This window comes from Pinus tabuliformis, chromosome 5_2 (assembly GCF_031772625.1).
Source record: "Pinus tabuliformis cultivar Carrire ecotype Pingquan chromosome 5_2, CPIR1, whole genome shotgun sequence".
Classification (NCBI taxonomy): Eukaryota; Viridiplantae; Streptophyta; class Pinopsida; order Pinales; family Pinaceae; genus Pinus; species Pinus tabuliformis.
The window spans coordinates 347,192,012-347,216,279 of record NC_142306.1 but is presented as its reverse complement, the minus strand read 5'-3'; the positions used below and the strand labels follow the sequence as shown (position 1 = coordinate 347,216,279).

Here is a 24,268-nt window from a genome sequence, read left to right as displayed (position 1 = left end):
TCTTCACATTCTTGCCTAGAGCACAACCCTTACAGATCCCTTCATGTTCTTCCTTTATTTCGGGGATGCCATTGACCATTTGATTTAGAGATGGCAAAATCTTATAATGAAGGTGTCCATACCTTCTATGCCATAGTTCAGAAGGATTCATATCCAAGTGAACTAGGGCTTGAGATAGAGATGTACAGAGTATATAATGTTCCCTCATGAATCCCAATTACCCTAGCATTATCAATACTAGAGCTCTTACCCAAACCAAAACCTTGCCATCAACAAAAGCAATTATATCACCCTTATCCTCTAGACAAGAAATAGAAAGTAAGTTTTTCTTCAAACCTGGAACATATATAATGTTGTTGAGGTGAATACTTCCACCAGATTCGAGCTCCAATGAAGTAGATCCAATCCCTTTCACTACATAGCTCTTATTGTCTCTGAGTCTGATTGAATGAGATGAGTTTCCTTTTGACAAAGTCTGGAGTTGGTTGCATTCTCCTGTCATATGTCTGGAAGCACCCTTGTCGATAACCCATACAATTTTGTCCTTGAAAGTTCCAGACAAAGCAGAAAATAGACTTACATCATTCACTTCTTTTGCTGCTTGGAGATGATCTTAAAGATGTAATCCTTGATAAAGATAGCAAGATTCCCAGGAAGCTTGAAACCATTCTTCTTGCCATAGTACAAACTAGGACGTGATCTTCAAGCTCCTTCTTGCACCTTAACTCTGATACCATGTTGGAAAATCAAGGGTTTTGCAGATTATTGTTGACTTCCCTTACTTGATAATTACTTGTGATGTTAGTTGGCCTTTTATTACTTATTATTCTTTGTTCATCAAGCAATTACCAAAACAATGAAGATCACAACGAAACAAAGTACACAAGATATAGGCTCCAAGCCAAGGCAAAACCCCTCCAAGGGGAAAACCCAGAAATAATGTTTCTCTTCTTATAGAATCTTCTTACAATGAGACTTCCAAGACCCAAAGACCAAAGCCCAAAATCCTCCCAAGCACCAAGTCAACCCCCAGCAAGATCTTCTTCAAGGCAGCTTCCAAACTTTGGCCTTCTACAGCTTCGCTCTAGAATTTGGCCTTGCAACTACTCCTCAAAATTTAGGCCTTGCAATTTCAGCCTCATGCAACTGCAACTACACAGAAACCCTAACGTTGCATGTGTAGACAGAAAGAGATATTATCCCATGAAACTTCGATTCTTCCTTCTTTTCCTTGTCCTTCTATCTCTTCTTCTCCTTTGCTATTGCAAATCGAAGTTGGGATGAGTGACTGTACCAAATGAGGTCAAACTCCTTGTATTTATCGCCTTCTTGAGGGGTCAAATAGCCCTCCCTTTGGCCAACTTGTCCTTGATCGGGGCCAACTTGGTCTTGGAGGAATAAATGGCTTTTTTCTTGACAAAAACAAATATTTTCTTTTGTTACAATGAGACCAAATGGGACTATAATACATGACATAAATTCTTCATTGTCCTAGAAAGACCTAGAAGCACGAAGAACATGCTTTGACCTAGACTCGAGCATGAAACCCATGCTTTAAATAAAATAAAATAGATTTCTTTATTTTTCTTTCTTTATACAAAATATACAACGTCATGTTTACAAAAGATAATTATGAAGACCAAACCTAGTTACAATTTCCAACAGTAAATACTCTAAGTTTCCATCAAATTATGAAGATTTCATATCAACTCTTCATTATAACAAAGGTGGATGGTTCTCTTTGACTCAGGGCCAGCTAAGGATCAAGTAATTGGAGAGGGAATTGGAAGCTTGTAGGAATAAGATAGGCCTCCGCTTTATTGGCCCATGCCTCTGCACAAAATACCAATATGCACTTGAATGAGTTGATTCTTTTTCTTCGACCAATTATTTGCATCTGGGACTGACTTCCCCAATTTCTCTCCCCAGCCATGCCTAACGAAGAGGTTAATGCAACAGTTTCCTATGTTGGTGATCTGAGTTTGTTTGCATGGATCAAAGGGGTAGTGATCACAATGGTGCAAAAGTGCTCTTTCAGTTTTATCCTAAAACCCTAAGCTTCGAAAATCATCATACATCATATGAAATGTATCCTAGCAAACCAAACAATTCACCAGACACCGGATTGTCAAATTTCCATAATATTGGCCCAACTCAACTAATTTTGTAACTAAGGTATGAACCCTCATGATAAGTGTTTATAGCACATGTTAGAAGCTAATACAATCCCTGCAGAAGCTTTAACCCAAACCAAAAATAAATTTGGGATCAATTGATGTCCAAATAAGATTTAAATTCCTCTCAGTTATGTTGAATAGACTTTTTGGAATACCTATCTAGTGGATGTTATAATCTGTTTGACGTTTCGCGTGGACACTCCACCCATCAACAAGGACTAGAAAGCAAAGTAGAGTTAAGCAAGTGTTGAGTAACCTTAAATAGGATATAATTTAAAGTAGTCGTTAAGGATTGAATAGTAAATTAAATTAAAAGTTTTTTAGGTCAATAGATTAAAAATTCAAAGCAGCGTTTGGAGTTATAGTATTAAATTAATATGATCAAAGAAGAGGCTATTGAAGAATAATAATAATAATAATTTAACTCAGGTAACTATAAATAAAGTAAAAAGCTTAAAATAATAAAATATGAGATAAGAATGGGGAATATATATCAATTTAATTAATAAATAATTAAATAAATAAAAGGGGGGGGAGGAGAGGACCTAAACCCTAAAATTTATTTATAAAGCAGAAGGATCAATAAAAATGGGGGCCATAAACAACTTAATCTATGCGAAAATATATAAATATACAAGGGAGAAATAGGGGAGGAGGGGAAGCAAACCAATTTAGATGAAAATAAAAATAAGGAATGCAAAGAAGATTAAAAAACAGAACGAGCTAGGAGGGGCGAGGGGAGCGAATTAATGAGCTAGTTGATGGATAACCGACTTTCGAGATTGGTTGTGCGTAAAGATATCTTCCCTGTTGAAGTTGTTGGGGTGTTTTTCAATCCCAAGAAATTCCCTTATGATACAAGAGTTATAAAAAGGAACGGATGCTATCATATTAGATTGATCAAAGCGAATGAGGTGTTTGGAATTAAAAGAATGCTCAGCTATGGGACTTTGATAGCCAGAGATGGTTGGTATCAGCTATATGCTCTTTGAGGTGAGTTCTAAAGGGATGACCAGTCTAACTAATGTAAGACTTCCCGCAAGAGCAAGCTATTTGGTAAACCCATGGATTTTGCATGGGGTCGGACTTATCTTTGGCAAACTGAAATGCATGTTTAATATTTTATGGGTTTTGAAAACAATTTTTATGTTTCTTTCCAATAGAATCTTAGCGATGAGATCGGTATTCCCTTTAATGTAGGGGAGAGAGACCTGGTCTTGAGGAGGAGAGGAAGGGAGTTGCTTGGACTTAGGATTGGAGGTTACCTGAAACGCTTTATTGATCCGAGATGAGGCGTAACTGATGGCTTTGGCACCTTGGAACAAGTTGGCTTTTTCAGCAGGAAGAAATTGGGGAGTAGAGAATTTAAGGGCTCGGGAAATGAGGTTTTTAAGAACAGCAAACTTTTGGGTTGGGTGGTGGTGAGAATGAGTGTGAAGATAATGATCAGTGCGGGTCTTCTTTTTGTAGACTTGATGGGTTAGGCAGCCATCAGGATTCCGGGTGATGAGGACATCTAGGAATGGAAGCGACATATCAGATTCAATTTCTATGGTGAATTGAATGTCAGGGGATATACTGATGAGATGGGAAAGAATGGCATCCAGCGCAAGACGACCATGCTGCCAAATGACAAAAGTGTCATCAACAAATTGGAACCAACACTTTGGTTTTTGATGCCAAGAGTCAAGGGCTTTGGTTTCAAAGTATTCCATGAAGATGCTGGCCACTACTGGAGATAAGGAGGAACCCATTGCAGTTCCACTGGTTTGCTCATAGATGGTACCTTCGAAAGAAAAGAAGTTGGGCAAGAGGAAGATTTGAATAAGGTTAAGGGTTTCAGAATCCACAAGCTTAGAAATCAGATCAATGGCTTCGGGAACTAGGATTTTGGTGAAAAGGGACACCACGTCAAAGCTAACTAAAATACCTTGATCGTCGACATGGATGTCCTTGGTTTTGTGAATGAAATCAGCAGAATCCTTAAGAGGAGGTAGAACCTACGAATTGTTGAAGTTGCTTAACTAGATACCAGCCAAGAACATGGGTTGGGTCTCCTATGGCACTGACAATGGGTCTAAGTGGGACACCAGGCTTGTGAATTTTTGGTTGACCATAAGCTGCCACTGAATGAAACTATCTATAGAGGAGGATTTAATAGCTTTGGTAGCAAGATGTGTGATAGAATCGATGTGGTTTGTAGAAAGAATTTTATATGAAGAAGAAGAAAGAGGATCAAGCACTTTAGATTCATAGTCAATAGTCACTATTATTCTTCAACAACCTCTTCTTTGATCACATTAATTTAATACTATAACTCCAATGGCTACTTTGAATTTTTAATTTGTTGACCTAACAAACTTTTAATTTAATTTAATATTTAATTCTTAACAGCTACTTCAAATTATCTCCTATTTAAGGCTACTCAGCACTCGCTTAACACCACTTTGTTTTCTAGTCCCTGATGATGGGTGGAGTGTCAACCCAAAAAGTTGGGCAGATTACAAAATCCACTACACAGGTATTCCAAAAAGTCTATTCAACATGACAAACAACTGTGGAAATCCTCACTCTATTATTCCTCTCAATTACTTTAGTGGCTTCAAGAAGGTGGAAACATGATAATATTTCTTATCAAGGGAGTACATTAATCTGCTCTTGTGCCACTTGGTCCTCTACAAGAGCAGAAAATCAGCCAAATGTATGTTATTAATGATGGGATAAGTTGCTGTAAAGAGGTATCTTGACCTCAAAACCTGAGGCCATCTTACACACGCGATATCAGCATTAAACAAGCCAAGGAGAACTTTTGTGTCCCCCAGTGGTCCCTTGTCCAGCATACTGTGAATCCATGATAGATATTGTAGCCTCTTCAGGGATTATGGTGGATCAGTTTCTGCACTGATCTACTATGACAACTAGGGACGTGTAGCTCATTCAAAAGCTAACTAAATAGAAAATCCATGAAGAAGTTCCTGAACAAAGATACCATTGATAGATTGTCACTTCAATCTTTCTACCTATAGGTGGCTCTGACATGAAACAAGCTCAGAAATACCATCATAGTGGATCAGTTAAAAAAATTCTCAAAACCAGAAATCCAGAGGCCACAGTACTCTCATCACCAGCTTCTTCTCAACCTTGGATGCTACGAATGAAGACTACTGTCTCTGAAGCTCTGAGAAGAAACAAGCCCATGGGAACCATCAGTCAGATGAAAAACTTCCCAGCATCAGCAGTCTAGAGGCAAGATTATTGGCATCACCATCCTCTTGTTGCCCTTGGATGTTGAAAGTGGATGCTGTTAGTAACTTGGTCCAATTATCTTGGTCAGATCACTTACATTTTTTCGGATTCTCATTTGCTTATATTTTCAGCTATCACTTTGTATGTAGTTTACTTCTTTTAAATTACCCTACTTATCATTTCTTTCACTTCTTATAGCAGACTTGTTCATGACGCTCCCTCATCTTTTATAGTGGCACTTAATAATTCTACAGTCCCATTGACCAATTGTGAACATTAATATAATTTCATTTCATCGGTCTTGTGGTTCTTGTAGTGGTTCTTGGTGGTGCCACGGCCCACAACAATGTCCGATTACATCGTTGCATAGTTTTATATGGAATTTCATAGACTTCCATTGCATTAAGAACATTTTATTCTACCCTTCCCACTCTGTAAAAGTGGTCTGTCACCACAACCACAATAAAGTAGTATCCCAACACTCGTAACACCATAGAGTAGCTTTCAAATATGGATAGATCACCTTTGTATGCAACAATCTTGATATAGGTAATAGCTAGAAGACTGAGAGCCACTCAAAACATGAACAAATTTCCAATGCATGGAGAAAACAAAAGAGTAGATGTCATAAGGCCCCATAATGTGCCAAGGGAAAGATAACTCATAACGGACACCTAGCTGTTGTAGTAAGAACATTACTAAGTGTCTGCCTCTTGTGAATGAATTTGACGATGTATTTCACCAGTTGGTCAAAAACCTCAAAGACTTTGGTTGTTTCATTGTTCCTTCATATGGTTGCTAATTACAAATGAATTCTCTATGCTGCAGTATGGCAAGGGATGGTATAATAATATAATAAGCTACCTGAATCCAAAACAAGCATGTGGGTTAGCTGCAGTCCTGGAGAGAATGTTTTGACCTGGAAGATTTTTTGATCTGGTAGAAGAAATTAAACCAAGTTTCCACTAGATAGAATTTCTGTGAAAGATTCAAAGATCCACAGCCATCGCAACCATGATTAAATGTTGCAATGAAGCATGTCAAAAGTTTCCATACCTTTGCAAAGCAGCATCCTAAACTCAAACTGCAGTCAATCACATGTTAAGAGGGTTGAAATTTTTACCAATCACATAAGCATTTAAAATTAGTAGGAAGTGCAAATTGGATTGATAGCAAGAGAAGCATATTCATTGATTAAAAATTTAAAATCATTGGTAAATGCAATGCTCCAAGGACTGATTCATGAGATCACTCAAATATGGTGATATTATTACTATTTTTCGAGGGGCAGCATCCTAAACTCAAACTGCAGTCAATCACATGTTAAGAGGGTTGACATTTTGACCAATCACATAAACATTTAAAATTAGTAGGAAGTGCAAATTGGATTGATAGCAAGAGAAGCATATGCATTGATTAAAAATTTAAAACCATTGGTAAATGCATTGCTCCAAGGACTGATTCGTGAGATCACTCAAACATGGTGATATTATTACTATTTTTGGAGGGGCCAATTCAATGTTTTAAATATAGCAGGCCATGTTTAGAAATAAGTGATGGAATTGTTCACAATTTTTAAATTCTAATTAATGGCATACCCATCAATGTGCATGGCTGATTACATAACTAACCCTAATCAATAACTCTCTTAAGAACTGGAAATTTCTCAAAAAAGGGTCAAGGTTTAAAAATATACATTGTATGCATTTTCATCATCTTCCTGATGCATGAATCACATACAGAGAAATATGACATCAAATTCAAGACCAGCTGAAAATGAGAATAAAGACCAAGACAGCAACACAACTTGAATCAGATCAAAGAAGCAAGAATTCTTCTTGCCACAACAGCAAACTGAAAGCTGAAATAAGCTTGAGTCCTAATTGAACCATAGCCCAATTAGGGACAGCAAGAATATATCTATTAAAGACAGAAATGCCTTAACAAGGGAAAGGACAACATTCTAACAATAAGTAGCTTCTAGATGCATTTGGTACTCTCTTGGAGTAGTTTATGGATTTATTTGACAGTCCCATTGACCACTTATTGTTCAGCTGTGGATATTGAACTAATTTATTTCCTTCCATGGACTATAGAAGAACCTAAGGCCAAGATCCGAGAACTACATAAATCAACCCTGAAGATCACTGGTTATTAGGTTAATATTGCCAGTAACTAAAACCTTATAATACTGGTAAGCATAAGGCTACAGCAGCCCTGAGACGACCTGAGGAAGAATGGAATCACTTGAAACTAGAAATATTGAAAGTAAATGTTGACAGGACTTCAAAAAGAGACCCAGGTCGAGCTGATTGTGAGGGCTTGATAAGAAATGCAGAAGAAAACTGTATAGAGCTTTATAAAAGGAATAGAGGAGGCCTCTGACGATGGTCAAGAGGTAGAAGGCACATTTGACAGCCCTGGAAGATGAAGGTGACTCCAAATTTGTCACCGAAGCATTAAGGGGATGAAAATAGGAGCAACTAATCAAACAATAGAAGCAAAGGTCAATGAGGAAAAATATTTCATAAAGTTGTACCAGTCAAATCACTTTTAAACTTTGGCCATATTAAGATGGGAGGAAATAAATACATTAGTCAACTTGGCAGTCAAATTAAAGCTGGATAACACTGTCATTGGGCCACAAGGTCACATGACTTGGACTCTTGAACAAATCAGCAAGCCAAGAGAAACATTACGACTCAGGCTTGAGAAATACTTTGGAAATCACCACGCATAAAGCTCGGCCAAAAATAAACCTCAAAATACTTAAAATAGCCAAATATCAAAACAATTGTCAAGGTCTATCCAGGCAATTAAGCTGGTCAAATTTAGTCAAACTTTCCAAGTAACTTGGTCAAACTCACCAATTCTTGGAAGTCAGAAATTTGACCCAAATGAGCAGACTCAGAAGCTGAGTGGATTCACCAAGTAATTGGCAGACAAGGCAAGTCTTGTTTTAAAGCGACCAGTCGAGTCCTTGGAAAGAGATAATAAATATCCAGAGGATTCTCAAGAAATTATGAATAATGATCACTTTGATCAATCAAGTCTGAGCCATAAGGCCACAAAAGCATTAAATGATCCATAAGTCCTATGGCATGACCTCTAGTTTTCTTGGTTAAGGATGATTAACAATGTCTCTTCATTATGGAATTTTCACCAATAGACATTTGGAAAGTCGGATTGATTAATCATTAAGGAAACAAAACTGGCAAGCAGAGAGAGAGAGAGAATAGAATAGACTATACTAGAATTTTATTTTAGAATCCATGAGACCAATTAGCCTATAGGAAATAGTTTACATATCATTGAAACATTTCTTCTAAATTTAAAAGAAAAAAAAAAAGAAGAGTATGGTAGAGGCGATATCCCCTATGTGGACAACAGAAAGCATTGCGTTATTTGTTTGAATTTGAGACCCAAATGTGAGTCATCTAGTCTGGTTGTGTTGGCTCTCAGCAGCATGTCACTGATGTGCATCATCCTTGCCACCCTTCTTGATATGTCTTCAACCTGGCTCTCCCAGAATGCTGCATCTCAACTGTTGTTTTCTAATGTTGTCCCCTTCTTGATGTTGCTATATGCCTCACAATGGAGGAAGAAGTGTTGCTCAGTCTAAACCTCTCATTTACCACAAACCTGTCAAAAGAGAGAGACAGAGAGAAGAAAGTCTAGGTAGGTTGAGAGGACAGAGAATCAACATTTGATTTAGATGCACAGGGAAGAGGAAGGAAGGGGAGCAAATAATAGTGGAGAAGAGTCAAGGAGAAAGATCAGGATGAAAGCAAGGACCACAAAATCCCAACTCTGTTCAGAAAGGCTCACGACACCGTTATAGCAATTTGAAGAAAAGGTCTTAACTAGGAAAGAAAAAGAATATTTAAAAGAGTGAAGAGAATTAGGAAGAAAAGGAGAAAGGCAAAATTCTCGGGGTGAGGACATACTAATCCCTGAATAGATTGAGGAATAACGCCAGCACCCTTGCACTACAAGATTATAGGGGAGAGAATGAATGTCTATTTACTTGCTAAAGAGATGGGTTACAGTTCAAAAAATGTCAAGGCGCATTGCAAAGTTCAAATAGATAAAAAATAATAATAATAATAAAATATAAATAAATAAATAAATAAATAAATAATAATAATAATAATAATAATAATAAAAATAAATAAATAAAAAAAAAATAAAATTTCTTAAGGTAGAGAACCTACCCCCCCAAACTTTATCAATGTGTTTTTTCTGGAAAGCAACTCGAATTTGAAGGTTAACCAGCTTTGTTCAGAGCTAACAGAGAGTGGAGAAAATGGAGAAGATAGTACTATCTCTCCCCAAACCCATCGCAAGGATATTACAGCCCTAAAGGCTAAAGTATGCAACCTGTTACCACACAAGACTGCATCCTTAAATGCCAACTCCCTGACAACTGCAACCTTGACGGCATACAGGAGGGCTGCCCACTGTCACGACAGCAGCTCGTCCTCTCTCTTTATAATTGAGCCAACAATCACCACATATCATCAATGTCCCACCCTTTGGAGGGCTAGATCATCATAACACTATGTACAAGTATAGTGCTCTCTAGAAATGATGAGAAAATATATCAAGCATGACACTACAATGTTGAAAAGATTGATGTGATCTAGGACACTTCATCACCAAGTCATGCATCTCATGAAAATCATCAAAAATACCCAGTAGAAGATTGATCCATCAATGAAAAGAATGCAACATGGGAGAATCACCACTATAAGAACCAGGATAACAAATCTAAAAATGAAAGAGATGAATCTCCATCTGAGAGCGCAACACTCCAAACTACCACATGGGTGCAAGCAAAATTGTCATAATGGAAACAATCTCCATGAAAATGTGCATCAACCATGTACTCTAATCCATCAAATGCTCCATCAGTGTCATCTAGCAAGCCTTTCATATTTGTGATGAAAATCACAAGGATAAATCCACATATAATATGAGGGGTAACAACTGGCTCAAACATGAAAACATCTGCTCTAAAAGAGTGCATAAGAACTGTTATCACCCCAAGAAACTCACCTAGGTTGTATACCAGTGATGCTCGGGAACATTATAAACTCAACAAAATGTTGGATAAAATGATGGATGAATGAAAGAAATGTTGTATATTCAAGCCAGATAACCACTCCTACTATGACTGACCCCAGACATGGGTGAACACCCCTAGACTACAAGGCTTTTAACCACCAATTACTCACAGTTTAAACAAAATGTGATGATGGAGAAGACTGACTACACCAGCAGATACACAGGACCCTATGATGGCCAGCTGCAACCAGTAAGGAGGTCTGTAGATCTATTATCTAATACACAGGCAAGATGACAGCTCTCTTGAAATGAAACAATAGAAACCTATAAGCAAATTCAATGACACATGCTAAATTCTAACACAGAGGTGGGATGACAGCCCCTCTGATGCTAAACATTCACAGTACATGAATAATTGCAAAGCAGGGACAGCCTGGAACATAGAAGAAGTGAAAAGTGAGCAAATGACAGCAAAAGAAGCTTGTATTAGTTGGAAATGAAGACCAGACGCTGCAGGTCTCACAGTAGTTACAGTCTCCAAAAGTTGAAGCTTACAACAGAGTAACACTCATCTCACATTCATCAAAAAAATTACATCGTTTTTCTGGGTATATATAGAATCTGTTTACAAAAAATCTCAGCTAGCCTATGCGTGGAGGGTCTTAATGAACCACCAACCACATTTACACACAGATATGGGCCTCTAATACATTCTGACTGTTTAATTAACAAATTTGACATTTTCTGGTACTTCGGTGTGCTCCTTGAACAGGTGGAATGTTGACTGGATAAACTTCCATAACTGCTGCATGGTTGAACTACTCGAGGATGTCCTTTCTCGTCCTTGACTGTATTGTCTTTGAATGTAGGTAGCTAAGAATTTAACGCAAGGAATACAGGGAGTTGATGGCTTGCTTTCTCCTTTGCGCGCGCAGAACAAGCTCCATAACACAGCAAAACACTTTAAAAATGGACGAGGAACCTAGGAGGAACACTGGTCGTTGGACGGCAAAAAGGACGGCCAGGATCTACTAGCAGGTGGCACTGAAGCAAACAGGCGCACGATTAAATATTAGTCGTGGATCCAGCAAATCGAATGGTGAAGATGGATGCATGGAAGCCATCGGGGAACATATGTATGCAAAGAACGTAGACCGTCGGATTATGGTTGGGTCGATCCGACGGTTGACGGGCGATGGAGGTGCGAAAGGGTTAGCGGGCGGGAATCGTACTGGATGGCAGTAAACGGTTTCATCACACCGCTCTTCGGGCAGAGGCGGTATACGTACGAAGCAGCGCGATGCGATATGATTAGGGCACGTGGCAGATGCGATGGCGGGGAAACCACTTTCCCCGGGAGCTAATGTGTATGCAGGTCCGCGGAGCGGGGAATGCAACTATCGTCGGATGACAAAGCGGGAAGATCGGGCAGCTGGGGCTCAACGAGCACATATGTTGGATGATGTGACAGATGAAAGCGGGCCCAGGTTATAATAAATTTAAATATGTGCATGGGTTATATATGATTAAGATGTTAGAGCCCGGGCCAAAGTGAGAACAAAGGTTAATGCGAAGTTTGAAAGCTTTCGGGGTTAATAGAATTAAACACAAAATATAACCCGGGAGGTGAGATAAACATGGGTTTAAAGGGTTATGGAGGTAAGGCAGCGAAAAAAAAAACAGGGTGGCGGGAGTTAAAGGGATATAAAACCAATGAAGGGGAAAAGATTAAATGAACTGTTGCTAGCCCATCTTTGCAGAAAACACCACGGCTGAGCTATCCTTGACCCTAAAAAATGCCCAATCATGTAGCAGTGCTAACATTTGGCTCATTCTGGGGATGAGATCCTCCCTGTGAGGTCTCAAGAACCTGCAGACCACTGCCTTTCCGACTAAAAACACATTAAGCAAAATTCGTAGTGTTCCATTGGGCATGGAGTCGACCTGCCTGCACAAAACTGATAAAAACAAAATATTTACAACCTTTAAGGCCTTAAATTACATAAACTTTCAGAAAACACCCATTAACTGGGCCATCAAAAACTGCTTCACCTCCCATACTCTTCAGTATGAAGGTGTTGTTCCCTTGAACCTGTGAAATGATGAAAGGCCCTGTCCAGAAAGCATCAAATTTCCCATGATTGTCTTTCTTTTTCTTTAGTGCATCCCATTTCAGAACCAAGTCTCCAACCTGAAAATTATTTATTTTTGCCTTCTTGTCAAAGGCTTCCTTGACCTTCCTCTGATGTACTACAGCTTTTTCAACCAGTTGTTCTCTAATCTAATGCAACTCTATCAAATCAGTGATTCTTGTTGCCATGTATTCTTCTTCATCCTGCTCTTCTTGAAGGAATTTTGCCACAGGGAAAATTAACTGAATTGGGAATATAGCCTCGGTGCCATATACCAGCTTGAATGGAGAATTCCCTGTGGATTTCTTTATAGTCACTCTGTCAGCCCATAGTGCATACTTGAGCTTTGAATCCCAATTCTTTATATTGTCCTCTAACAACTTTTTAATTATCCTGATCAGACTTTTATTAGAGGATTCTGCTAAACCATTTCCTTGAGGGTAATATGAGGTGGAATGAACCAGTTTAATTCCCATTGAATCACACATTTCCACCAGCTCTTTTGCCCTAAAGGCTGTTGCATTATCTGTTACTAGTTTGTGTGGACAACCAAATCTGCTGAAGATATTCTCTGTCAAAAACTTTACGACCACATTATGATCAGCCTTCCTTGTAGGGACTGCTTCAATCCACTTTGTGAAATAATCAGTGGCAACTAATATCCACCTGTGCTGGCCGCTGGAATGTGGATTGATTTCGCCAATGAAATCCAAACCCCACTGCTGAAAAGGTCTTTTTGCAATTATTGGTTTTAGGGGCAAAGATTTCAACTGCTGCTTTCCTTCAAATCTTTGGCACCTGTCACAAGATTTAACAAAAGCAAATACATCAGAAAATAAAGTGGGCCAATAGTACTCAGCACTGAGAATTTTATGGGTTGTAGTCTTCCAATAATGATGCCCTCCACACCTGCTGGAATGGAACTGCTACATCACTTCTTTTGACTGTTCTTTGTCCAGACACCTTAAAAATATTCCATATGGATCCCTCCAGTAGCGCAGATTTTTCATAATGCAATACTTTGCTGCTCTAAGCTTTAAAGTTCTAACTTGACTTTGAGTAAATTCTGAAGGGATTTCTAGCTTCTTCAAAAAATTAATTATTTCAGGATACCAGTTACATGAAGCTAGATTCTCGACCACTGATTGCTCTTTCACTGTTTTAGCCACATTTTCCTCTTCATTTGTCTCATTGTTTTCTGCAATTGTGCACAGGAAATTAGCATCTAAATACCTACAATTTTCTTCAGCCAATAACTTGACCAGACCCTGACCTCTGACCAGCTTGGTGGGCTTCAGCTCTATATTAAATTCTATCATTTTAGCAATCCACTTTGCCCTTCTTCCATCAGTATCAGGTTGAGTTAGGACATCTTTTATTGCAGCCGAGGGCACATATGCAATTATTTTTGAATGCAAGATATAAACTCTGAAAGCCTTTAAGGACTTAATAAGAGCGTATGCCTGTTTTTCTATGATATCATACCTCAGTTCAGCATCCCTCAAATTCTTGCTGAAAAATGCCACTGGATGCTCTGAACCTTCTCCCCCTTGCTGCAATAAAACAGCTGCAATGGTGTCTTCAGAGGCAAATGAAAACAGATGAAACTCCTTACTGTAGTCAGGACTTATTAATGTGGGAGCTTCCATTATAGCTTTCTTAATTGACTCAAATGATTTTCTTGCTGCTTCAGTCCACCTTACCTCTGATCCTTTCTTCAACATGGAGGTGACATGCTTCACAAGTTCTGCAAAATTTGGAATAAACCTTCTAACAAAATTAATTTTGCCCAGAAAAGACTGTATATCTTTCTTTGATCTAGGGACAGTCAAAGCCTGAATTGCTTTGACTCTTTCTGGGTCAATTTGAACACCTGCAGCAGACACAACATGTCCTAACAGCTTGCCTTCATTCAAGGCAAATTGAGATTTTTTGGGATTAACTGATATTCCAAACCTCCTGCACTTCAAGAACACTTTTTTCAAATGCTGCAAATGACTTTGATGGCTACTGGAATAAACAGTTATATCATCAAGGTAGATAAGCACAAATTTGTCCTTCTCTCCCACAAAAGCTATATCCATAGCTCTCTGAAAAGTGGCTCTAGCATTCATCAATCCAAATGGCATTTTGGCATACATAAACGTGCCCCAAGGAGTGGTAAATGCAGTCTTTTCTTGATCTTCTGGGTGCACAGCAATCTGATTGAAGCCTGAAAATCCATCTAAAAATGACATGACTTTAGCTCCTGAGACCTTCTGCAACAAATGCTCCATCTTCGGCAGAGGATAGTTGTCTTTCTTAGAGCATTTGTTTAAATTTCGGAAATCAACACACAGTCTGATTTCTCCACTCTTCTTCCTCACCACCACTAGATTGGCTACCCATTTTGAATATCTAAGAGGGGCAGTGATCTTGGCAGCCAGCAAATTTTTAATTTCTTTTTCAATCAGTGGAAAAAGCATTGGATTTATTGGTCTCAGCTTTTGCTTGAAAGGAACAATGTCTTTTTCCAGAGGGATTTTGTGCTGAATTATATTCCTGTCATAAGTTTTCATATCACTATACTCCCAGGCAAACACATCAGCAAATTGCCTCATTAAATTGCAGTATTCGGCACTTTGATCAACTGACAAATGAGTGGACAAATTCACATACTTAAGCTGACCTGGACTTCCTATATCATGCTTACAGACTACAGATTGGTCTTCTTTTTGGACAACTTTGTAAGGCACATCATTCTGGTCAAACAGTCTTTCAAGAGGAATTAGACCCTTAGGAATATGGTTACTAGGAAGCTGGACTATGCTATCTTTACCAATTTTATTTCTAAGTTGGGACTGGGATTTTTCTTCCAAGGCATCGTTTTCTTGGTCAATTTGCATCTCTGAAAATTCATCAATGACTCAAAGGAACCTGTTCAGCTCATTATCATCTTCAAAAACTTTCCAATGCAGGACATTGTCAGGCAAGGATGGTCTATACTTCATTTGGACTTCATATACTAGTTTGGGAGGCGTGGGAGGTATGAACAAACTGGCTGAAACAGCAAGGGAATCCGCAAGCTGATTTTGGGCTCTAGGAATATATGAAATACAGAAAAAATAAAAGAATCTCTGATTCTCCATACCTCATCTCTGTATGCTTTTAGCCTTGGGTGCTTTGCTTGAAATGTTTTATTCACTTGCTGGATAATCAAATCAGCATCTCCAAATACCTTTAGATTCTTGATTCCTCTGTCTTTGGCTGCATTAAGGCCCAACAACAATGCTTCATATTCTGCTATGTTATTTGTCACTTGAAAAACCAGCTTAAAAGACAGCTGAATGCTTTCTTGTTGTGGAGATACTAGCACCACTCCTGCTCCTACAGTCTCCCTGGAACACACTCCATCAAAGAACATCTCCCAAATCTGACTTCCTTGCTCTTTCTCGGCCTGAACTGTTGGTTTCCTGAGCTGCATTTCGGCCTTCTGAGATTCTTCTATTTGGAGAATGCATGCTCCAAAATCGGTGTCCACTGCATATATAGGATGATTTGTAGGGTTCTTCTCATCACTGATGATATATGCCAACTGTGCTTCTCTATATAACCTCCTGCTCTCTCCTCCAAAAACTGGGACAATTGCATAAGATAGATCATTCTGGAGTGTCCCACCTAGTCTCTTAATCCACCCTCTGGACAACAGCATGCCAAACTTGGGAGGCACATCTGCCACCACAATATCCATCATCATGCTCTTCATGGGCAGCTGAGTTAAGGTAATGGCCAGATTTTTAATCAATCCCAGACATTTCACCTTCCTTGAATCAAAAGCAAATAGATCATGATAGGGTCTAGTGATATCAAGGTCCAACTCTTCCATGACAGCTTTAGGCATCAAATTGTGGCTGGCCCCTGTGTCTAGCAAGCAATTGTGGAGGATTTTATCATGAATGGTCAATGAGACATAAAAAGATGGAGAATTATTATTAGCAGGTTCAATCATAGGGCTGAGCACAATGGCAGGCTTGTCATCTTGCAAATTGACAGAGTCAATGGAGGTTTGTTTGATGTCTAGCTCAAGGGCTTCAAGGATAGGCTTTCTAAATAGTTCACTCTTCACCAACTCAACCAGAGGCACAGATATTTTCAACTTCTGAACTTCTGACTCAAAGCTGAACGAAGAAGATGGTTTATCAGAACTTTTTACCTGTTGAACTGGAGCTTTGAGGATGACTGGATCAACCGCCGATCTTTTCTGCTTGCCATTTTGAGATTCTATTTGAACAGCAGCTCTGTGTGCAGGATTTTCTTTGACATTCTTTGCATTGGATCTCAAATTATATCTCTGCTGCTGCTCACCAGATTGTAGAACAACTCCTTTGTCCCACCTTTGGCTGTCTTGCTCATGCAGCAATGATTCTTCGTATTCAGCCAATGTAAAAAATGCAGCGATGCCTTTATCTTTCATGCAGTGAATTTCATCCTCATCTTCTTCAAATTGTTCCTCCTCCATGACTACATTCTGAAAGGGAGCTTTTACTTTCTGATCTTCTTTTGAATCTTCACCCCTTTGCATTATTTGTAACTGTTCATTTGCTCTTCTAAATGGATTCTGATTTTTTGGAGCAAATGCGTTTTGTTGCCTTGTTTTCCCTGAGTTTTGCTCAACCTTTAGTTTAGAGATTTCAGCAGCCAACAACTCTATCATCTTAGTCATCTTATCTAGTTTAGGCTCTGAAAATGATGCAGAAGAAGTAGATGCCTGATTTCTCTGTCTTCTTCTGTCAGCTTGACTCTTTAATTTCTCTGCAGCCATAATATTGGATTCTACTTCTAGGGCTGCATCCTGCATGTCTGCCAGCGTAGCACATCTCCTTTCTCTCAACAACAGGAAGAAATCAGAGTCAAAAGCATTGGCATAAGTGAGTTTGGCAGAGGCAGGAGTAGGCTTCACCTCAGCTGGAATCTTACTATACATCCGATTGAATCTTTTATTAAAATCAAGTATTGATTCCCCATTTTCCCTCTTCAGATTACCAAACTTTGTATGGTAATATAGCAAATCCTTCTTATCTCCCCATTGCTTTAAAAATGCATCATCTAGTGCCTCAATATCAGTTATTGATCTCTGGGGTAACTCTCTAAACCACTTCCTAGCCTCTCCATCAAGGCTCTGGACAAAAACTCTCATCCACACATCATTTTCACTTATATCTAAATTATCAGCATAACTGTAAAAGGCTTCAAGGTGTTCTTCTGCTGTTACTCCCTCTGTTCCAGTGAATTTAGGCATATATTTTTGATACTCTCCCACAAGCATAGGATTTAGAGGTACAGGCAACACCAATGGTCCATATCTGGTAGCTACAATTCTTCTATTTTTGTAGGTGCTTGCTGTCCTGCCATTATTGGAATATTTGAGTAGCAGATTGGATGATGGGGAGTAATGTGATGGATGGTAGGGATAAAGGGATATTTTGGACTGAATGGGAAGCTTTCTTTGGACTGAGATTCAAAGGGGAACTAACTGCACAAGGGATTGAACTGATCTTTGAAGGTTTTTCTTTATTAACAGAGTTGTTTTCTAGATCCTCAGAGTTGTTTTCTAGATCCTCAATCTGTTTATCTTCAGCAATAGCTGTATCTTTTGGATATGAATGAGTTTTCTTAGGCTTACCTGATCCTGATGCCCCTTTCTGTGTAGATTTCTTCGATTTACCAGTCTTCTCAGGTTCAGGCACTGGTTCAGCTGGTAGCTTCCGTGGATTTCTTCAAGTATTTCTCACAAACTAAGCCAGAACTTCAATGTGGAGTCGCCAGACAGATGATTACAACCAAAATATGTGTTCAAACCTTGTCTGTCATCAAGGCTTGAAGCTGTGTCGTTTTCCCAGGGAAGCTGAACTTCAATTCTCCTCTCCCCAGCAACGGCGCCACTTAATGTTATCACCCCAAAAAACTCACCTAGGTTGTATATCAGTGATGCTCAAGAACATTATAAACTCAACAAAATGTTGGATAAAATGATGGATGAATGAAAGAAATGTTGTATATTCAAGCCAGATAACCACTCCTACTATGACTGACCCCAGACATGGGTGAACACCCCCAGACTACAAGGCTTTTAACCACCAATTACTCACAGTTTAAACAAAATGTGATGATGGAGAAGACTGACTACACCAGCAGATACACAGGACCCTGTGATGGCCAGCTGCAACCAGTAAGGAGGTCTGTAGATCTATTATCTAATACACAGACAGGATGACAGCTCTCTGGTATTGAAACAATAGAAACCTGTAAGCAAATTCAATGACACATGCTAAATTCTAACACAGAGGTGGGATGACAGCCCCTCTGATGCTAAACATTCACAGTACATGAATAATTGCAAAACAGGCACAGCCTGGAACATAGAAGAAGTGAAAAGTGAGCAAATGACAGCAAAAGAAGCTTGTATTAGTTGGAAATGAAGACCAGACACTGCAGGTCTCACAGTAGTTACAGTCTCTAGAAGTTGAAGTTTACAACAGAGTAACGCTCATCTCACATTCATCAAAAAATTACATCGTTTTTCTGGGTATATATAGAATCTGTTTACAAAAAATCTCAGCTAGCCTATGCGTGGAGAGGTCTTAATGAACCACCAACCACATTTACACACAGATATGGGCCTCTGATACATTCTAACTATTTTAATTAACAAATTTGACATTTTCTGGTACTTCGATGTGCTCCTTGAACAGGTGGAATGTTGACTGGATAAACTTCCATAACTGCTGCATGGTTGAACTGCTCGAGGATGTCCTTCTTCGTCCTTGACCATATTGTATTTGAATGTAGGTAGCTGAGAATTTAACGCACAGAATACAGGGAGTTGATGGCTTGCTTTCTTCTTTGCGTGCGCAGAACAAGCTCCATAACACAACGAAACACTTTAAAAATGGACGAGGAACCTAGGAGGAACACTGGTCGTTGGATGGCAAAAAGGACGGCCAGGATCTACTAGCAGGTGGCACTGGAAGCAAACAGGGGCACGATTAAATATTAGTCGTGGATCCAGCAAATCGGATGGTGGAGATGGATGCATGGAAGGCATCGGGGAACATATGTATGCAAAGAACGCAGACCGTCGGATTATGGTTGGGCCGATCCGACGGTTGACGGGCGACGGAGGTGCGAAAGGGTTAGCGGGCGGGAACCGTACTGGATGGCAGTAAACGGTTTCATCGCACAGCTCTTCGGGCAGAGGCGGTATACGTACGAAGCAGCGCAATGCGATATGATTAGGGCACGTGGCAGATGCGATGGTGGGGAAACCACTTTCCCCGGGAGCTAATGGGTATGCAGGTCCGCAGAACGGGGAATGCGACTATCGTCGGATGACAAAGCAGGAAGATCGGGCAGCTGGGGCTCAACGAACACATATGTTGGACAATGTGACAGATGAAAGCGGGCCTAGGTTATAATAATTTTAAATATGTGCATGGGTTATATATGATTAAGATGTTAGAGCCCGGGCCAAAGTGAGAACAAAGGTTAATGCGAAGTTTGAAAGCTTTCGGGGTTAATAGAATTAAAAACAAAATATAACCCAGGAGGTTAGATAAACATGGGTTTAAAGGGTTATGGAGGTAAGGCAGCGAAAAAAAAACAGGGTGGCGGGAGTTAAAGGGATATAAAACCAATGAAGGGGAAAAGATTAAATGAACTGCTGCTAGCCCATCTTTGCAGAAAACACCACGGTTGAGCTGTCCTTGACCCTCAAAAATGCCCAATCATGTAGCAGTGCTAACAAGAACCTCAAAGCTATATTGCAACTATTAAGAGCTATCACGAAAGTAAACAAAAACATGTGGTGGGATGGATTCACATTTACATCTTGAAACTCCACATGCAATCCAAATTTCTTGTGCATATTATAAAAAATCTCAAAATTAGCTTTACAAAGCAAGGCAAGCCAACAATGCCAAAGGGAACATGAAAATAAACCTCAAACTCTTGAATGTTAAATTGATTTATTCTACACTACTCTAACATGTGAAAATGAACATGCTTGGTGAAATCATAAAGCCAATGCAACCATCAAACCATCTCATCAATGCCATGAGATTTTCCCTTGCGTTTGGCCACAAACCAAAACAATGACACATCAAAAATCAAGTGAACCAATATTGGATTCCCCATGAGAAATAGGCCGAAATCTGATGTAGGCTCATGAAGATGGCAAAGAACACCAAAACCATACCAAGGCTTGTGTAATCATCATGACTGAAATAAACAGAGGGAGACCCTACATCATACCATTAAACATTATCCTCACGACCTTCAAGCAACAAGGGTTTAGGCAGCTCCAAAAATCTGGAGCAATCTTCTTTGTCACCCTCTAACAAATATGTAGATGAAATATGAAACGAGAATTCAGGTCCAGAACAAAATTCAACCCATAATTTAGGGCTTGCTGCCCTCTTTCAGATGACTGGAAATTTTTGCAATACATCTCAAAATGAAAATCCTACTGTCCCGTACAATTTCCAGCCCTAAAAATACAACTTCTAGCTAAATTTTCAAGCATAAATTGATCAAAGACTGAAGATATTAGTGGCTGAAAATTTCTGTACTTTGACGATCATAAAAATGTTGTATATGCTGAAACTAATCTGCATTACTCATGAAAGAAAATGGCTATTTACCACTCATAAAAAAAAAATGCATTTACCTCCAACATGCTTGGCTGCCCAAAGAGACCCAATCTGAAAATGTAACCCTAGAGATTTCACTATCGGTGTTATGGGATCTCTATCAAAATATAAGCACCTTTTATCCCATCTATGATTTTCAATATGGAAAAGAGTGCCAATGTTTTCACACTCTAATGGCTGCCATCTTCTTCCTTAGATGGGGACATGAGCGTATCTGAAAATCCTTCTTCTCTCAAGGGTTTGTCTATGAAATCAACTTTGTCAACATCATCGAAATGTGTACCATTAAATTCAGAATTTTAAGAGGAAAAATGGCTTGCCAAAACCATCTCTTCGAGAGAGGAAATAATAGATGCTTGAGTGCCTTCATCACAAGTATCTTCTTCATGTGAGAATGCCATAGTGTCTTCAATGACCTTATCATCCTTAGTTTTCTCTAGATCTGAAATATTATGCAAAAGTGGTTCATGGGATGAAAAAGAAGTTTAGTCCTCCAAGGACTCTTCATCACATATGGTATTGAAGTCCATGTGGATCTTCAAAATGCTCATCTTCTACATTACCAATGCCCAATGCTTGTGAAATGCTTTGATCAAACCTGCAAGAGACAATATTTCTTCTCTACCAGAATTTTCAAACCAATCCAGTGCCTCACCCTCCAAGATACATGGAAACATCCTCATTATGACATTCTCCTGAACAACATCAAGATCTGAAATAACTTTCATGAAGGATAAAAAATGCAATCTTGCTGAGTTAGAATACCCATGAAATGATACAATATGATCAACCCAATATAAATTAGGGAACTCATTTAGAAATCCCGAGATGCTCAAGAAATTTATTGAAGCACACCATTCTACTAACCATGGAGCCAATGCATGTTTCTTCACTTCAATATTCAAAATGAGGTGGTGATATAAAATATGGAAAAAAACATGTAGCCATCATAGCTCATACAAAAACTGTAGTGTTGCTTTGAATACCTTCAAGTTTGTGGATGGGCTGAACTCTACAAACAACAAAATCTTCAACAATGGAGTCCCTAGATGAGAATTTTATCTTCAAATACAAGCTCTCACTAGTCAATGGAGCAAATCTACTGTATCACAAAAAGTGGACTTTGTCCCCTACAACAGTGCCAAAATGTTTCCTCCCAATCCTAAACTTCAAGCGATAAATCCCTAAAACACAAGTGCAACCCCAAGGGAAATTAGAGGGATGTTAGCTCTAATTTTTATGCCCTTAGAGCTGATATAAACTTTAAAGTCGGTAGTAAAAATCAGCAAACATATAGAAAAATCTGACCTACTAGTCACTGACAAATCCTCTCCTCCATTTGGGCTAGTGCTTGCTAGCTTCAAGGGGGTGTCCCTAGCCTTTGTACCTGATGCTTTAACCTGCAATAAAACACTTAAAAAACAGCAAGAGTAAAGTCGTTTGACCAGCAAGTTAGTGGCCAAACAAGTGAGTGAAGCTTCGTAAATTTAATGTGCGGAATAGTCCTTCACAAATCAACCTATTTGTGGAAAAATAAGGTAAGAAGAAAGTGTATTTAAGTGGAAAGTTGCCCAAATAAATAGTTTAAAACTCTTAATAATTTGCACAAGATAAAATTAAAACAAACAAACGAGAGTGAGTGGATCAAAACTGACTTTATTCCACGAGAATCAAAAGGTTGGTTGCACCAAGATGACTATCACAGAATTTGAATACAATGATACCCAAACAGAAAGTAATAAGAGCTAGAAAAGAGAGAGAAGAAAGTATGGTTGCCTGCTCTTGCTCAAGAAAATTCGAGTTGTACTTCCACCCATTTAAATAGATTTTCCCTTTGTAATTCATAATAAGATGGAGGAGAGGTTGAATTCTTCCATCACTGGGCATTACTTTGCATGGTTGCATCCACTGAGCTTTGTGTGGAGAATAGAGTTAAGTGGAACTTTCTTGAGTTAAATTGAAGCATGAGACAAAAAATAGCTCCAGGACTTGTTGACCACAAAAGTTTACCCAAAGATTTTTGAAGACTACATGCCCAAGGATGTATCAGAGGCTTCATGTACCATCAGAGATCATCATATCAGCAGATTTTTTCAACTCTACTTCTTCTTCTCATCTTTTTTTGTTGTACTCAGATTTCATAAGCCCTGTGGGGATGATGTAAAGTGATACTAGTATGATGAGTTGAGTCATGTAACAGGCCCAGGTAATTTGGGACCTTGTCATCAAGTGAATTTACTCTTGGAGGTTTTATTCACTTGGTTAATTATTATATCCTTATGGGGACTTAATAATTAATTGAATTTTTTTCCTCCAAGGATAACCCCAAAGCCAGAGTACCGCTTGAAGGTGAGGTCTTGGGTGAGTCCTAGTGTCTAAAGCCATTGTATAATACCATACTAGATCACTCACAAAATTTTGTGGAATTTGCTTAGGTCTAAGGGTCAATTTTTATTTTTTTTAATTTCCCACAATGCGGAAATTTGGATGTAATATGTAATAAGTGATGTCTAAGAAGTTGTATGGGGTATGTGTACTCAAAATTACACCTTTCACCCTCAACTTTCTACTATGATACACTTTGAGGGGTAAAAAATAAGTTCTAGACCCTCAAAACCCACATTTCCTAAATTTAGTGGAAAATCTGGCAATAAATTAAACCAGAAATAAATTAAAGGGAGAAAAATAAATAACTCCATGTGACAAAGTGACATGGAAATGACATGGAAATTATCTCAAGCCAAAGGAATGAGTCAAAGAACAAGTAAAGGTTGATTTGGCACCTTGCATCATAAATTCATGGCCCATTCAAGGAAATCAAATTTTTGGCATTAAATGAGGAAATTCCTTACTTGGAAATTCATATTTGTGGAGTTAATGCACATTTGGGAGGACTTGGGAAAATATTTGGCAGAGATTTTTGTGGGAATTTGTCCCCACATTGGTTCCCACCCACCTA

The 24,268-nt window shown here is 38.9% G+C and overlaps 1 protein-coding gene across 5 annotated transcripts in view; it reads right to left on the bottom strand.

The window, feature by feature from the left end:
* The window catches only part of LOC149158911 (protein SENSITIVITY TO RED LIGHT REDUCED 1-like), a 53,884-nt gene that overhangs the window by 4,874 nt on the left and 24,742 nt on the right, over positions 1-24,268 (bottom strand). Inside the window, exons 2-3 of one of the 5 annotated variants that reach the window (XR_016261731.1) lie at positions 22,618-22,722; positions 21,248-22,493 (exon numbers count right to left, since the gene is read on the bottom strand). The exons of 1 other annotated variant lie outside the window; for it this stretch is intronic. The gene's annotated coding sequence lies outside the window, so the exon portion shown is untranslated. Of the gene's footprint in view, positions 1-21,247; positions 22,723-24,268 lie in introns of those variants that run through there. 3 more of the 5 variants (XR_016261729.1, XR_016261730.1, XM_089436351.1) reach the window with 3 other exon arrangements.